Source organism: Bos taurus, chromosome 6 (genome assembly GCF_002263795.3).
Source record: "Bos taurus isolate L1 Dominette 01449 registration number 42190680 breed Hereford chromosome 6, ARS-UCD2.0, whole genome shotgun sequence".
NCBI lineage: Eukaryota > Metazoa > Chordata > Mammalia > Artiodactyla > Bovidae > Bos > Bos taurus.
Genome location: NC_037333.1, coordinates 77,980,568 through 77,997,164, shown reverse-complemented (window position 1 = coordinate 77,997,164; position 16,597 = coordinate 77,980,568).

Sequence of the window (16,597 nt, the reverse complement as noted above, 5' to 3'; positions counted from 1 at the left end):
TAATGCAATGATGTTACCTAATGGAACAATAGTAATCAATCCCTACAAATACCTGGAGAAATTAAAAATATGCCCCCAAATTGATTGATTGCCCAAGCTACATCTTATCATCCAGTAGCTAGTAAGCATAATTTAACTACATGATGAGTGCTACCTATCATCTCTTTTCTGGTTTCAAATTTAGCAGTCTCAGAAGAAGCATTGTTCATTTGTTTGTAAAATGTCACTGACACAAACATTAGCCCATATATAAGTATAAAAAAATCCATCCATCTTCTAAAAGCTCTGTGACTTTCACAGAGAGTCATTATTTACCATCTTCCCCTAAAAGCACTTCTAATGCTGAAGAATTATGTTTGTCCCACACATATGTGGATGTGTGCAGTTCTCTCTATGAGAGTTCATTGTTGGGATAATATCAAGCATTTATATTAGGGCTTCACAAATATCTTGATGTATCCAGAGGTGAAAAGAAGGACAAAAACCAAAGAGGTAGAAAGCATATCTAATATGTACAGAATGAAGTACTATCTTAGAGTCTTCAGCAAAGTCTATGTTATAAATGAGGTCATCTCAGAGTAGGAGTATTGGGGATGGCAGTAATAGTTTCATGGTATCAGAGGTAAATAAAAATAATTGCCAAAAATACTACTGCAATTATTGAATGTCTATTGCATGCCAGGCACAGGTACACCAGATATATGCAAATCACTTTAAGATAGAATTGGGCTATCTGCTTCCATAAATAGACAGGATGTGTGCATGCTTAATAGCTCAGCTTTGCCCAGTTATTGGTGACTGCCCCAAGAAAGCAAAGGAATTGCAAAAAAAATCATCTGCTTCACTGACTATGCTAAAGCCTTTGACTATGTGGTTCACAACAAACCATGAAAAAATTTTTAAAGAGAGGGTCAGTTCAGTTCAATTCAGTCACTCAGTCATGTCCGACTCTTTGCGACCCCATGAATTGCAGCACACCAGGCCTCCCTGTCCATCACCAACTCCCGGAGTTCACTGAGACTCACGTCCATCGAGTCAGTGATGCCATCCAGCCATCTCATCCTCTGTCATCCTCTTCTCCTCTTGCCCCCAATCCCTCCCAGCATCAGAGTCTTTTCCAATGAGTCAACTCTTCACATGAGGTGGCCAAAGTACTGGAGTTTCAGCTTTAGCATCATTCCTTTCAAAGAAATCCCAGGCCTGATCTCCTTCAGAATGGACTGGTTGGATCTCCTTGAAGTCCAAGGGACTCTCAAGAGTCTTCTCCAACACCACAGTTCAAAAGCATCAATTCTTCAGTGCTCAGCCTTCTTCACAGTCCAACTCTCACATCCATACATGACCACAGGAAAAACCATAGCCTTGACTAGACGAACCTTTGTTGGCAAAGTAATGTCTCTGCTTTTCAATATGCTATCTAGGTTGGTCATAACTTTCCTTCCAAGGAGTAAGTGTCTTTTAATTTCATGGCTGCAGTCACTATCTGCAGAGATTTTGGAGCCCCAAAAAATAAAGTCTGACACTGTTTCTATTGTTTCCCCATCTATTTCCCATGAAGTGATGGGACCGGATGCCATGATCTTTGTTTTCTGAATGTTGAGCTTTAAGCCAACTTTTTCACTCTCCACTTTCACTTTCATCAAGAGGCTCTTTAGTTCTTCTTCACTTTCTGCCATAAGGGTGGTGTCATCTGCATATCTGAGGTTATTGATATTTCTCCTGGCAATATTGATTCCAGCTTGTGCTTCTTCCAGTCCAGCATTTCTCATGATGTACTCTGCATATAAATTAAATAAGCAGGGTGACAATGAACCAAACCATCTTCTCTATTTCTTGAGAAAGTTCTAGGGGGGTCAAGAAGCAACAGTTTGAATGGGACATGGAATAATTGGTTCAAAACTGAGAAAAGAGTACAAAGCTGTATATCATCACCCTGCTTACTAACTTCTATGAAAAGTATATCATGTGAAATGCTAGGCTGGATGAATCACATCAAGATTGCCAGGAGAAATAACAACAGCCCCAGACACACAGATGATACCATTGTAATGGCAGAGACTGAAGAGTAACTAAAGAGCCTCTTGATGAGGGTGAAAGAAGAGAGTGAAAATGCTGGCTTGAAAGTCAATATTTTAAAAACTAAGATCATGGCATTTGGTCCCATCACTTCATGTCAAATAGAAGTGGGAAAGTGGAAGCAATGACAGATTTTCTTTTCTTGGGTTCCAAAATCACTGTGGACAGTGACTGCAGCCATGAAACTAAAGATGTTTGTTCCTTGGTTGGAAAGTTTTGACAAACCTAGACAGTGTATTAAAAAGCACTTTGCCAACAAAGATGCATATAGTCAAAGCTGTGGTTTTTCCAGTAGTCATGTCCAGATGTGAGAGCTGAACCATAAAGAAGGCTGAGAACAAAATAATAGAAGCTTTTGTACTAAGGTGCTGGAAAAGACTCTTGAGATTCCCTCGGACAGCAGGGAGATCAAACCAGGCAATCCTAAAAGAAATCAACCCTGAATATTCATTAGAAGGGCTGATGCTAAAGTTGAAGCCCCAATCCTTTGTCCACCTGATGAGAAGAGCTAACTCATTCAAAAAGATGCTGATGCTCAGAAAAACTGAAGGCAAAACAAGAAGTGAGTGGCAGAAAATGAGATGGTTAGATAGTATCACCGGAGAAGGCAATGGCACCCCGCTCCAGTACTCTTGCCTGGAAAATCCCATGAGTGGACGAGCCTGGTAGGCTGCAGTCCATGGGGTTGCTAAGAGTCGGACGCCACTGAGAGACTTTACTTTCACTTTTCACTTTCATGCATTGGGGAAGGAAATGGCAACTCACTCCATTGTTCTTGCCTGGAGAATCCCAGGGACTGGGGTGCCTGATGGGCTGCCATCCATGGGATCGCACAGAGTCAGACATGACTGAAGCGACTTAGCAGCAGCAGATAGTATCACTGATTCAATGGACATGAATTTGAGCAAAGTATGGGAGATAATAAAGGACAGGGAAGCCTAGCATGCTACATTCCATGGGGTTGCAAAGAGTCAGATACAACTTAGCAGCTGAACAACAACAGTGACAAAAGAATTGTAGCCTGCCATTCTCCTCTGTCCATGGGATTTTCTAGGCAAGAATCCTGGAGTGGGTTGCCATTTCCTACTCCACGGGATCTTCCTGACCAAGGGATGGAACCACCCACATCTCATGTCTCCTGCATTGGCAGGCAGATTCTTTACCACTGAGCCAATGGGAAGACCTCAATATGGTGTATAGCAACTACTTGATCCTGGAGTAGGACATGTCAACCCATTCCAGTATTCCATGGACAGAGGAGCCTGGAGGGCTACCATCCATGGAGTTGCAAAGAGTTGAACATAATTGAGCATGTAAGACCACAACAACCAGTAACCACTTTATATTCTGTGGCCATAGCATATGGTCTTTATCTCAACTGCTTTTTTTCTACCCTTGTAAAAGGGAAGCAGCCAGTCACTAAAAATGGGTATGACTGTATTCAAAGAACTTGGCATTGGGCCAAAATTTCTTATGTTACATTTTCATTTACGCAAGTTTGAAATATTTTATAAATTCAACTGTGATTCCTTCGTTAACCTATGTATTTAGAATTAACTGTGTTATTTCTAAATGTTTTGAGGTTTTCCAAGTCATCTTATTGATTTCTAATTCCTATGGGATAAGAGAACATACTGTATATGATTTGAAATTTTTATTATATGAGTCAACTGTACAGCATTATAATTCAACACCTGTATATACCACAAAATGATCATCACCACAAGACTAGTTACCATCTATCACCATTCAGCTGACCCCTTTAACCCACTTCACCCAATCTCAAATCCCTTCTCTTTGATAATCACTGATCTATTTTCTGTATCTATGGATTTGATTTCATCTAGTTTATTCATTTGCATTTTTTATTTTTTTTATTCTACATATGAGTGAAATAATATGCTATTTGTATTTTTTCATTGAACTTATTTTACTTAGCCTAATACTTTCAAGACTATCTATGTTGCCAACTATGGTTGGATTTCATTTTATAAATAACTTAATAGTATCCCATTGTATATAGATTTTTTTTCCTTTCATCACTTTAACTACATCCTGATACTCCCTCTGGCCTCCAGAATTTCTGCTGAAAGATCAGTTGTTAACCTTATGGGGATTCCCTTTTATGTTATTTGTTGCTTTCCATTGCTGCTTTAAAATTTTTTTTCTTTGTGTTTAATTTTTGCTACTTTTTTTAATATGTGTCTTGGCATGTTTCTTAGGGTTTACACTGTATAGAACTCTCTGGGCTTCCCGGAGTTGGATGCCTACTTCCTTTCCCATGTTAGGGAAGTTTTCAAATAAAATCTCTTCAAATATTTTCTCATATCCTTTGTTTTTCTCTTCTTCTTAGGATGCCTATAATTTGAATGTTGGTGCATTTAATGTTCCAGTGGTCTCTAAGACTATCTGCATTTCTTTTAATTTTTTTGTCTTTATTCTGCTCTGCTTCAGTTATTTCTACCATTATATATTTCAACCCACTTATCTATTCTTCTGCCTCAGTTATTCTGCTATTGGTTCCCTCTAGTGTAGTTTTCATTTGAGTTATGTTGTTCATTGTTGACTGTTCTTTAGTTCTCTTGCTGCTGCTAAGTCACTTCAGTTGTGTCTGATTCTGTGTGACCCCAGAGACGGCAGCCCACCAGGCTCCCCCGTCCCTGGGATTCTCCAGGCAAGAACACTGGAGTGGGCTGCCATTTCCTTCTCCAATGCATGAAAGTGAAAAGTGAAAGTGAAGTTATTCAGTCGTGTCTGACTCTTAGCAACCCCATGGACTGCAGCCTACCAGGGTCCTCCACCCATGGGATTTTCCAGGCAAGAGTGATGGAGTGGGTTGCCATTGTCTTCACTTTAGTTTTTCTTGGTCCTTGTTAAATATTTCTTGTATCTTCTCAATTTTCACTTCCATTTTATTTATCTGTACCTCCATTTTATTTCTTAGTTTTTTTTAAATTTAATTTTATTTTTTAACTTTACAATATTATATTGGTTTTGCCATGTATCAACATGAATTCGCCACAGGTATACACATTTTCCCCATCCTGAACCCTCCTCCCTCCTCCCTCCCCATACCATTTTACTACCATTACTCTGAATTCTTCTTCAGGTAGACTTTCCAGTTTCTCTTTGTTTGTTCTGTTGGTTTTTTTTTTACCACACTCCTTCATCTGCTGCATGTTTCTCTGTATTTTCATTTGGTTTAATTTATTGTTTGGGGGATCTCCTTTCTGCAGGCTGCAAGGTCATAGTTCCTCTTACTTATGGAGTTTGTGCCCCATGGGTAGGGTTGGACAGTTTTCCTGGTAGCTAGGATCTGTACCTATGTTCTGGTTGCTGGAGCTAGATCTTATCTTTCAAAAAGGCAGTGTCACACCCAGTGTTATGTTATGGGGTGTCTGTGAGCTTGGTACGGAGAAGGCAATGGCACCCCAGTACTCTTGCCTGGAAAATCCCATGGACAGAGGAGCCTGGTGGGCTGCAGTCCATAGGGTTGCTACGAGTCAGACATGACTGAGCAACTTCACTTTCAGTCTTCACTTTCATGCATTGGAGAAGGAAATGGCAACCCACTCCGGAATTCTTGCCTGGGGAATCCCAGGGACAGGGGAGCCTGGTGGGCTGCCGTCTATGACTTTCAACAACCTGTCTGCTAATGGGTAGGCTGGTGTTCATGTTTTGCTAGTTGTTTGGTGTGAGATATCAAGCAGAGGAGATTGCTGACCTTTGGGTGGGGCCAGGTCTTAGTGAATGTTGAGACGGAAGCCTTTGAGAGAACTCTTGCTGATTAGCGTTCCGTGAGGTCAGGAGTTCTCTGGTGTTTAAATATCCTGTACTCTGGTCTTCCACCTTGGAGCTTCAGACCATTTTCTGGAGCACCAAGTCTCTACAAGGCATACAGCATAGAAGGGAAAAAGAAAGAAAGAAAAAAGAAAAAAAGATAAACAAATAAATAAAAAAGAAAGAGAAAAAATTCAAACAAACATATAAACAAAAACAAGAGACAGAAAAAGCTCAAACACAAATGGTAAAACAACATTAATCAGACAGGAACACATAAAGAAACACAAACTTACACTCACAAGAAGAAGAAAAGAAGAAAGAATAAAGAGAGGAAGTAAAACAGAAGAGAGCAATCAAACCAATAAATCCATAAATGAAAATAAACACTAAAAACTAGAGTAGCAAAAACAAAAAAGAAACATGGGGGGAAATGCAATATAATGGAAAATTATTGTAGAAATAGGGAAAAATAAATACAATTAATTTAAAAATAAAAGCATTAAAAAGAAGAAAAAGTAAGTAAAAAATAAAAATTAAAGGATTAATAAAAAGGAACAACAATTTAACCAAACAAAAAAGTATGTATGTATAGAGTGGTAGCAAGAATATTTTCTTGTGACATCTGTCCTTGTGACACAGTGAGCTCTAGCCAATCTGCCTACTTAGAAAGTTCTCCAGTGTTTTTCAGAAGGTCTCTGGGCTTGCTGTGGGCACCCTAGGGTCAGTTCTGAATCAGATCTGGCCTTAGTCCAGCTTATGAAAGTGAAAGTGGCTCAACTGTATACAACTCTTTGCGACCCCATGGACTATACAGTTCATGGAATTTTCCAGGCCACAGTACTGTAATGGGTAGCCTTTCCCTTCTCCAGGGGAACTTGGACTTGCTTCCAAAGTTCACATTTGCCCCCAAGGTCCACAGTCTTAAGCTAATTGCAGGGATTTAATCTGCTGCACCTGCAGTTGAAGGAATGGATTCCCTTCCTCTTCTTTGGTCATATAGCCCTTGGTACTTCACTTTGCTTTTGGCCCTGCCTCTGCTTGTAGGCCATCCTTCAGCATTTGTTCCCTGCCCATACCAGAGGAGGTGAAGGCCAAGGCTCATTAGAGCTCACTTGCTCAGTGGCACTGGAGAGAGGAAGGGGTGTGGCAGCCACAGTTGGGATGTGCAGTGGCTATATAGACTGCTGGAAGTCCCTACATTCTGAGGTAGGTCATGTACTCTCCCAGGTTGTGGGTTCCTTGGAAGAGCCAAGCTGCATAGGCTCCCAGGAAGTTGTAAGTGGTGACCTGTGCCTGTTCATAGCTTGGTGGCCACTGCAGCAGCCATCATACCCACCTCTGGGGTCACAGACCCCAGGCCCATCTCACCCCCAATTTCTGGCATTTGTGTTAGTCTTGGCTGTGGCATGTCCACAAGCATGCCCACGGCCCACATCTGGGGTTGCAGACTGCAGCCAGATCATCCTACCTATGGCACTCATGAAGGATAGGGTCTGCAGAGTTAGAGAGTCCCCACGACAATGATCTCTTGCCTTTCTGGCAGGTCCAGGCTTTTCCCTGGACTCCCTCAGCTGTGTCATACTAGCCTGTTCAGAATACTTTCATTTCAGTCAATCTCAGTCCTCTCCCTAGCGTCTGACCCCCAAAGCCTGAGACTTAGCACCCAGACCTCACTCGCCATGGAAGACCTGCAAACCACATCTTGACTGAAGTGCTAGTTGGCAACAATCTCTACAATTAATTCTCTCCATTTTTCATTTTGCCTTCTGAGAACCTGTTGCTGCATTCCCTTATGAGGTTCCAAAGCTCCCCACTGTCCTCACCCCTGATGGGGTATCTGAGTGTGCAAAAACTTTCCCTCCTTCATAGCTCCTTCCTTGAGATGTACCACCCGTCTGGTTTCCTTTCTCTCTACTCCTTCCCGCCCCTCTCCATTTTTCTTATTGCTCTTTCCCTACTGCTTTATGTGGAGATTATCTTGCCTTTTTGGAAGTCTGAGGTCTTCTGACAGCATTCAACAGGTATTCTGTAAAAGTTATTCCACATGCAGCTGTATTTTTGATGTATTAGGGTAAGAAAATGATCCTCACGTCTTACTCCTCTGCTATCTTCAACTCTTCCTCTGTTCTATATATAAACCACATTTTCTTACCCATTCATCCATTGATGGATAATTAGGTTGTTTCTATATTTTGACTACTGCAAATTATGCTGCAGTGAAGATAGAGGTGTATCTATCTTTTGAATTAGTGTTTTCTTATTCTTTTGAAATATACCCAGAAGTGGAATAGCTGGGCCATATGGTACTTTAATTTCTAATTTTTTGAGGAATTTTTATACTGTTTTTCAAAGTGACTGCACCAATTTACAGTCCCACCAACACCGTTTGAGGGTTTCCTTTTCTCCACCTTCTTGTTTTTGTTTTTTCTTTGTATTTGTCTGGAACTTATTATTATATCTCTAGGAAGTTCCTGTCCAATAGGAGCATTCATGATCATAAAATGTGCAAAGCTGCCCAATTTTGGCATGTGAATTCAGGGTTCTACATTTACCTCACTTTATTTTATATTATTGGCTTTTGGCCATTGTTTAGTAACTTTTTCTAAATACATATCAAAATGCCTAAGATTCATCAATGAAATGACTAAACTTATATTGTATGAATGAGATAATTTCAAATATTGTTTTTTAACATTCACTATTTTCCCTCCCAGTTGTATTCCTGTAGAAGAAATAGCTTATAATTGTACTCATGACCAAAATTATTTATAGAAAATTAGTAATTTAGACCAAGATATACCAATTCAGACTTTTTCCTAGGTTGTCACTAATTCTTGTCATATTATTTAAGCATTACTGCAAAATACATACCTTGTCTCTCTTTTTCTAAGTTATGTGTGTGTGAATGTATGTGTATTTTCATTGAATAAATATATACATGTAGTTTCATTGTGTGTATATATATATATATACACACACATATATAATATGTCTACTATGCCTTGCTGTACACTAGAGGTTAATAACCTAAAAGTTGAATTTTTAATAACCTAGTGACAAAACTGATAGCTCAGTTTGTAAAGAATCCACTTTCAATGCAGGAAACCCTGGTTCAATTCCTGGGTCAGGAAGATCCACTGGAGAAGGAATAGGCTACCCACTTCAGTATTCCTGGGCTTTCCTTGTAGCTCAGCTGGTAAAGAATCAGCCTGCAGTGTGGGAGACCCAGGCACCCTTGAGAAAGAAACAAGCAATAACATCACAAGTGCTTGCTATAACTTTTGTTTGACAAAAGAGCTTGCTGCTATTAACCAAAAAAGCTGCAGATTTATGAAAGAGAAATGTCCAGACTTTTCAGGATTTACTTGAACCAGGCTCTGTATTACTTTTATATTACCACTATAACAAGTTATACAAACTTACAGTTCTAGAAGTCAGAAGTCTGAAATGGGTCTTACTGGGCTAAAATCAAGATGTAAGTGGAACTTCATACTTTTTTGGATGTTCTGAGGAGAATATGATTTCTTGTCTTTGCAGCTTCTAGAAGCTGCCTACACTTCTTGGTTCCTGGGCCCACTTCTGTATCTTCAAAACCAATAAAAACTGGTCAAGTGCTTCACACCACTCTGACAAAACTGTCTGCTTCCCTCCTCTACGTATTCTTCTACTATGTCTACTATTTTCCTACTTCTACTTAGGACCCATGTCATTATATTGGGCCCTCTGAATATCCCAGTATAATCTTCCCATCTCAAGGTCAGTTAATTAGAAACCTTTATTCTGTCTACAATGTTAATTTTCTAACACATTCAAAGGTTCTAGAAAGACATGGGCAAGTTTTTAAAAATTTTTTTGGCAATGGAGGGGGCGGGGGGAACTTTATTCTACCACCAAGCTGTCAACTAACAATTTCTGGCCACATCAAATATTATGGTGATCCAGCAGTGAACGTGGGAACTTATGAAGGTCAATAATAGAGTCTGGTCTTAAAGTGATCTTAGCAGACTAGCTAAGTCATGACATTGGTTTCCTAACCCATGAAGTAAAAGTTATCTGAAAAGAAAAGGGAGTTTGGGATTGATATATACATACTGGTATATTTAAAATAGATAATCAACAAGCACTTACTGTATTGTATAGAGAACTCTGCCCAATATTCTGTAATAACTCAATGGGAAAAGAATTTGAAAAAGAATAGATGCACATATATGGATAACTGAGTCAATTTGCTTTTCACTCAAACTCATATAGCATTGTTAATCAACTATACTCCAATATAAAATAAAAGTTAAATAGAAAATGAAAACTTCTGAAACTGTAATTCTATGCCCAAGTAATAATGCAAAACTATGCCCCATTTTTGGGAGAACTATAAAGATTAGAGTTAACATTAAGGACTTGAAAGATGCACAGGTATACCAAAAATACCTCTTATGTCCATTATTTAACGTGCTTCTTTGACCTAAGGAAAGAAGAAAAGGGTCTTACATTTGCTGTTTCAAATTTAGTCTCTACTGAAACAAAGCAACACATGCTTTAGTTCAATTAAAACAGACATACACATTTACTTTACATATATTTGATATGTATATATTTAATAAGTATAAATTACATTTATATATATGACAGTCAACACAAATTAAATAATATGTAGAATAGACACATTTTTCTCTTCTTCTTTTTTTTTTGGTGTTAGTAAATGTTATAGTTTCATCCAGACATTACTGGATATCAACATCAGGTTACGAAGATGGAACTTCCACATTTCACCCACTGAAGTTGCCACCCATTTATTCTGATTTAGAACTTAAAAAAAAAAGTCCAAAGCAAAGTAATTCCTTAGAGATCTGAATATGTTGGATATACTAAGTAGATTAAGCCCTCTATGTAAGTTACAAAGTGAAGTCAGGACTTAAACAGCTGTCCCTTTTTCACCAATGGTTCTAGAAGACTCTTGGGGATGGGGTTGGGGAATAATTTCCATTAAAAATGGAAATATAAATTTAAACTCTTTGTTATATCATTTAACTCTCCTTTCATGTAAGATTTTGAAACCAAAACATCTTATTGCTGATAGAAACTCATCAACTGGTTTCACAACTTGGGCTCCTGAGACAAATAACTCATGATTAAATGGTGTGAGCATTTTCCTTGTAATGTTAAATAAAACAATTCCCGCAATGAAATTAGCAACATTTGTCAGTGGTTTGCATGAGACTATTCTATCTTGCATGTATAAAAAGTGGAAACAATAGTAAAATTACAGGGCAAACCATAGCTTGAGAACAGCTTAACATAACCAGACTTTTAACAGTTATTAATACAAGTGTTAGGGCATAATATAAGCAAAGATTTGATGCTCAAAAAGCATTCTTACAATAGTATTTAATATCTGCCTGGGGTTAAAATAAAGCAATATAGATTATTAGGTTTATTATTCCCCAAAATATCAACTGCGAGAGGATGTTTACCAAAGAAGTTGTCCTCTCTTAAATCTTGAAGTTGCAGAACAAATAAACCACTAGTATGACAGAATAAGATTGTTTTACAGATGCAGTTTTCAAAGATTTCTTTATAAAACTTCTGAATGTCTAAGATAAATATTCCAATATTTCTCACCTTACATTGTTTCACTTTTCCCATAAACATTTTACAGATGCTAATCTGATTGATATGCAACCCTTAAAATAAATGTTGAATTTCAAAAAGGCTACATCATTAAAATGATGTAACTCAAAATAATCACAAATATCTGGGAGTGAACTTCAGTGTATTGGCACAACACACTCCCACTTTGAGACAAACATTTCAGCTGTACCTAAAAGTCTTTTAAAAAAGAAATCTAAGTTTACAAAGGAAAGCTTAAAGTTTGCCAACTATTTTGATAGCACTAAGAGTTAAATTTATTTAAATAAAATATATGTAACTAGTAACACTTCACTTTTGTTCACCTTGCTTACCTCCTGACATGAAATCAACCTTTGGTAATAATAAAAAGTACATAGCCTAGAGAAATGCATATTGTGTAGTCAAAGAGGATTAAGACAGATAAGAACTTATCCTGGCTCCTAAAGTCTACCTTCCTCACTTGTAGCAGCCAGAGGGAAAGAAATGTAAAGTTATCATCAATGACTACTGTGATTTTCATATAGTTTGTTGGTACTGTTCCTGCCTACCTAGGGCCACTGTTTAGCTCCAATCATTGGGCTGAGTAATGCAGTTCTGAACCTGCCATAAGCAAACTAGAAATATCTGGTTGTCCCTAGCTGGAGGCAGAGCCCAGAGAAATTCTACTCTGAGGTGATACAGGTTTAAACACTTGACAAGGCAAGTTTGGAAGGGTGAGAAAATTTACAAAATGGAACATATGGCTACAGATTAGATGAAGACTTGGTTTGGTAATAGAGACTGTATTTATAAACCAGCCCTTAAGTGAATGTAGTTCAGGTCTTTTGCTTTACTGGGACTAGTTGGCTAAACATCTTGTTTTTTCCTCCAATACCCATCACTATCAGATAACAGTAAAACCACCCTAAAGCTACATTGTAGAATGAGATAATTCTTCACTATTGCTTTGATTGGGTTTGGAAGTAAATCCCTCTTCTTAATTTGGACCAGGACAAGTGAATTAAATTTCTAAACTTCTAATTCCTCACATGAACAGATAATAGTTATATAAGGATTAAAATAACATCAACCATTTGTCTTGCATGGTGTCTGGTATACATGCACTCCATATGGGATAATTATCTTGATCACCTCCACACATAATTTTATTAAAATAATGGCACTTGTGGTTTAATATATGTCATTATTGGTAACTCAGTCAATCAAACCGAGTATAACTTCCTTCCTACACATTATGTTCTTTAGCATCTTATCCTATAGCAAATCAACTGTTGACTACAAATTGGCACTTACCAAAGGCATTGCCTTTGAACAACAACATTTGCCATGAACCCAGTGCTGCTGCAGCCTTTGACCTTCAACAACCCCTGAGGGAGTTAAGGGTGGATTGAGGCACTCTCTGCTGCAGGTAATCTGATGGGACAGGTCTTTATATAGTTGGATGTTTTTAGGAACAGATTTTATGATCTCCTACTTGCATGGAACAACAGACTGGTTCCAAATAGGAAAAGGAGTACGTCAAGGCTGTATATTTCCAACCTGCTTATTTAACTTCTATGCAGAGTACATCATGAGAAACGCTGGGCTGGAAGAAGCACAAGCTGGAATCAAGATTGCCTGGAGAAATATCAATAACCTCAAATATGCAAATGACACCACCCTTATGGCAGAAAGTGAAGAGGAACTAAAAAGCCTCTGATGAAAGTGAAAGAGGACATCTAGGTTGCTTCCATGTCCTGGCTATTATAAACAGTGCTGCGATGAACATTGGGGTACACGTGTCTCTTTCCCTTCTGGTTTCCTCAGTGTGTATACCCAGCAGTGGGATTGCTGGATCATAAGGCAGTTCTATTTCCAGTTTTTTAAGGATGTCCATCAGCAGATGAATGGATAAGAAAGCTGTGGTACATATACACAATGGAGTATTACTCAGCCATTAAAAAGAATACATTTGAATCAGTTCTAATGAGGTGGATGAAACTGGAGCCTATTATACAGAGTGAAGTAAGCCAGAAGGAAAAACATAAATACAGTATACTAATGCATATATATGGAATTTAGAAAGATGGTAACAATAACCTGGTGTACGAGACAGCAAAAGAGACACTGATGTATAGAACAGTCTTATGGACTCTGTGGGAGAGGGAGAGGGTGGGAAGATTTGGGAGAATGGCATTGAAACATGTAAAATATCATGTAAGAAACGAGTTGCCAGTCCAGGTTCGATGCGTGATACTGGATGCTTGGGGCTAGTGCACTGGGACGACCCAGAGGGATGGTATGGGGAGGGAGGAGGGAGGAGGGTTCAGGATGGGGAACACATGTATACCTGTGGTGGATTCATTTTGATATTTGGCAAAACTAATACAATTATGTAAAGTTTAAAAATAAAATAAAATTAGAAAAAAATAAAAAATAAAGAAATTAAAAAAAAAAAAAAAGAAAGTGAAAGAGGAGAGTGAAAAAGTTGGCTTAAAGCTCAACATTCAGAAAATGAAGATCATAGCATCTGGTCCCATCACTTCATGGCAAATAGATGGGGAAACAGTGGAAACAGTATCAGACTTTATTTTTTGGGCTCCAAAATCACTGCAGATGGTGACTGCAGCCATGAAATTAAAACATACTCCTTGGAAGGAAAGTTATAACCAACCTAGATAGCATATTGAAAAGCAGAGACATTACTTTGCCAACAAAAGTTTGGCTAGTCAAGGCTGTGGTTTTTCCAGTGGTCATGTATGGTTGTGAAAGTTGGACTGTAAAGAAGGCTGAGTGCCAAAGAATTGATGCTTTTGAATTGTGGTGTTGGAGAAGACTCTTGAGAATCCCTTGGACTGCAAGGAGATCCAACCAGTCCATTCTGAAGGAGATCAGCCCTGGGATTTCTTTGGAAGGAATGATGCTAAAGCTGAAACTCCAGTACTTTGGCCACCTCATGTGAAGAGTTGACTCATTGGAAAAGACTCAGATGCTGGGAGGGATTGGGGGCAGGAGGAGAAGGGGACGACAGAGGATGAGATGGCTGGATGGCGTCACTGACTCGATGGACATGAGTCTGAGTGAACTCTGGGAGTTGGTGATGGACAGGGAGGCCTGGAGTGCTGTGATTCATGGGGTCACAAAGAGTTGGACATGACTGAGCAACTAAACTGAACTGAACTTGCATCTTCTCATATCTAGAGAAGCACTAAATCCCTTCATGATGACATCAGATCCTTAGGACTAATAAAAAACCTTTTGTAAAATGAGTACTTCATGGTATTGAACCACCCCCCTTCACCAAAACCTTACATATTGGCTTTCAACTACTGCTGCTTTGGAGCAGTCTCTCAGAGCTATCTGAGATGCTGCCTCGCAGGCTGCAGCCCTAATTTTGACCCAAATAAAGCTTAACTCACAACTCTCAGGTTATACATCTGTTTTTAGTCATCATAGGCATTCAGTTAAGTACAGTCACTCAGTTGTGTCTGACTCTTTGTTACCCCATGGACTGCAGAAAGCCAGGCTTCCTTGTCCATCGCCAACTCCTGGAGATTGCTCAAACTCATGTCCATTGAGTCAGTGATGCCATCCAATCATCTCATCCTCTATCTTCCCCTTCTCCTCCTGCCTTCAATCTTTATCAGCATCAGTCTTTTCCAATGAGTCAATTCTTCATATCAGGTGACCAAAGTATTGGAGCTTGAGCCTCAGTCCTTCAAATGAATATTCAGGACTTACTTCCTTTAGGATTGACTGGTTGGATCTTCTTGCAGTCCAAAGAACTCTCAAGAGTCTTCTGCAACACTACATTTTTAAAGCATCAATTCTTTGTCATTAAGCTTTCTTTATAGTCCAACTCTCACATCCATACATTACCACTGGAAAAACCATACCCTTGACTAGACGGACCTTTGTTGGCAAAGTAATGTCTCTGCTCTTTAATAAACTGTCTAGTTTGGTCATACTTTTCTTCCAAGGAGCAAGTGTCTTTTAATTTCATGGCTGCACTCACCATCTGCAGTGATTTGGGAGCCCAAGAAAATAAAGTCTGTCACTGTTTCCATTGTTTCCCCATCTACTTGCCATGACATGATAGGACCAGATGCCATGATCTTAGTTTTTTGAATGTTGAGTTTTAAGCCAGCTTCTTCACTCTTCTCTTTCACTTTCATCAAGAGGATCTTCAGTCCCTCTTTACTTTCTGCCATAAGGGTTACTGATCTCCAGAGGAGGGAAATTCAATCCAGGGCATATCTATGGTTATTGATATTTCTTCCAGCAATCTTGATTCCAGCTTGTGCCTCAGCCAGCCTGGCATCTTGCATGATGTACTCTGCATAGAAGTTAAATAACCAGGGTGACAATATACACCCTTGACATACCCGTTTCCAAATTTGGAACCATTTTGTTGTTCCACGTCCAGTTCTAACTGTTGCTTCTTGACCTGCATACACATTTCTCAGGAGGCAGGAAAGGTGGTCTGGTATTCCCATCTCTTGAAGAATTTTCCACACTTTGTTGTGATCTACACAATCAAAGTCTTTGGCTATGTCAATAAACCACAAGCTACAGAACAATTATACCAAAGAAATTCTCTTTGGTTAAGAAAGTTCTAGGACCCACAACAGATTTCCCTACCTGGAGGTCTGGCAAAGGGACTGAGAACCCTCAGGGAATTTGACTCTGGAGGCCAGTGGTATTTGATTACAGAAATACCACAGTACTGGGGAAACAGACTCTTGGAGGGCACAAACAAAACCTTGTGTGCATCAGGAGCCAGGAGAAAGGAGCAGTGTCCCCATAAGAGACTGAATAAGACTTGCCTGTGAAAGGTTGTTGCTGAGCCATGAAAGAAGCCAGGACTTTTGGCCTCCAGAGGAGAGGGATTCAATCTGGGGTCAGTAACAAGGTTTGATTGTTCAGAGCTTTTGTTTAATAAAGTTTTATTAAAGTGTAAAAGAGATAGAGAAAGCTTCTTACATAGACATCAGAAGGGACAGAAAGAGTGCACCCCTGCTAGTCTTTAGCAGGAAGTTATATACCTACCAGTAGGCTGCTAATGAGAGAAAGGAAATGTCTCAAAACTCAGAAAGTGACGCCAGACCCCTCACGCACAACATTCATTCTG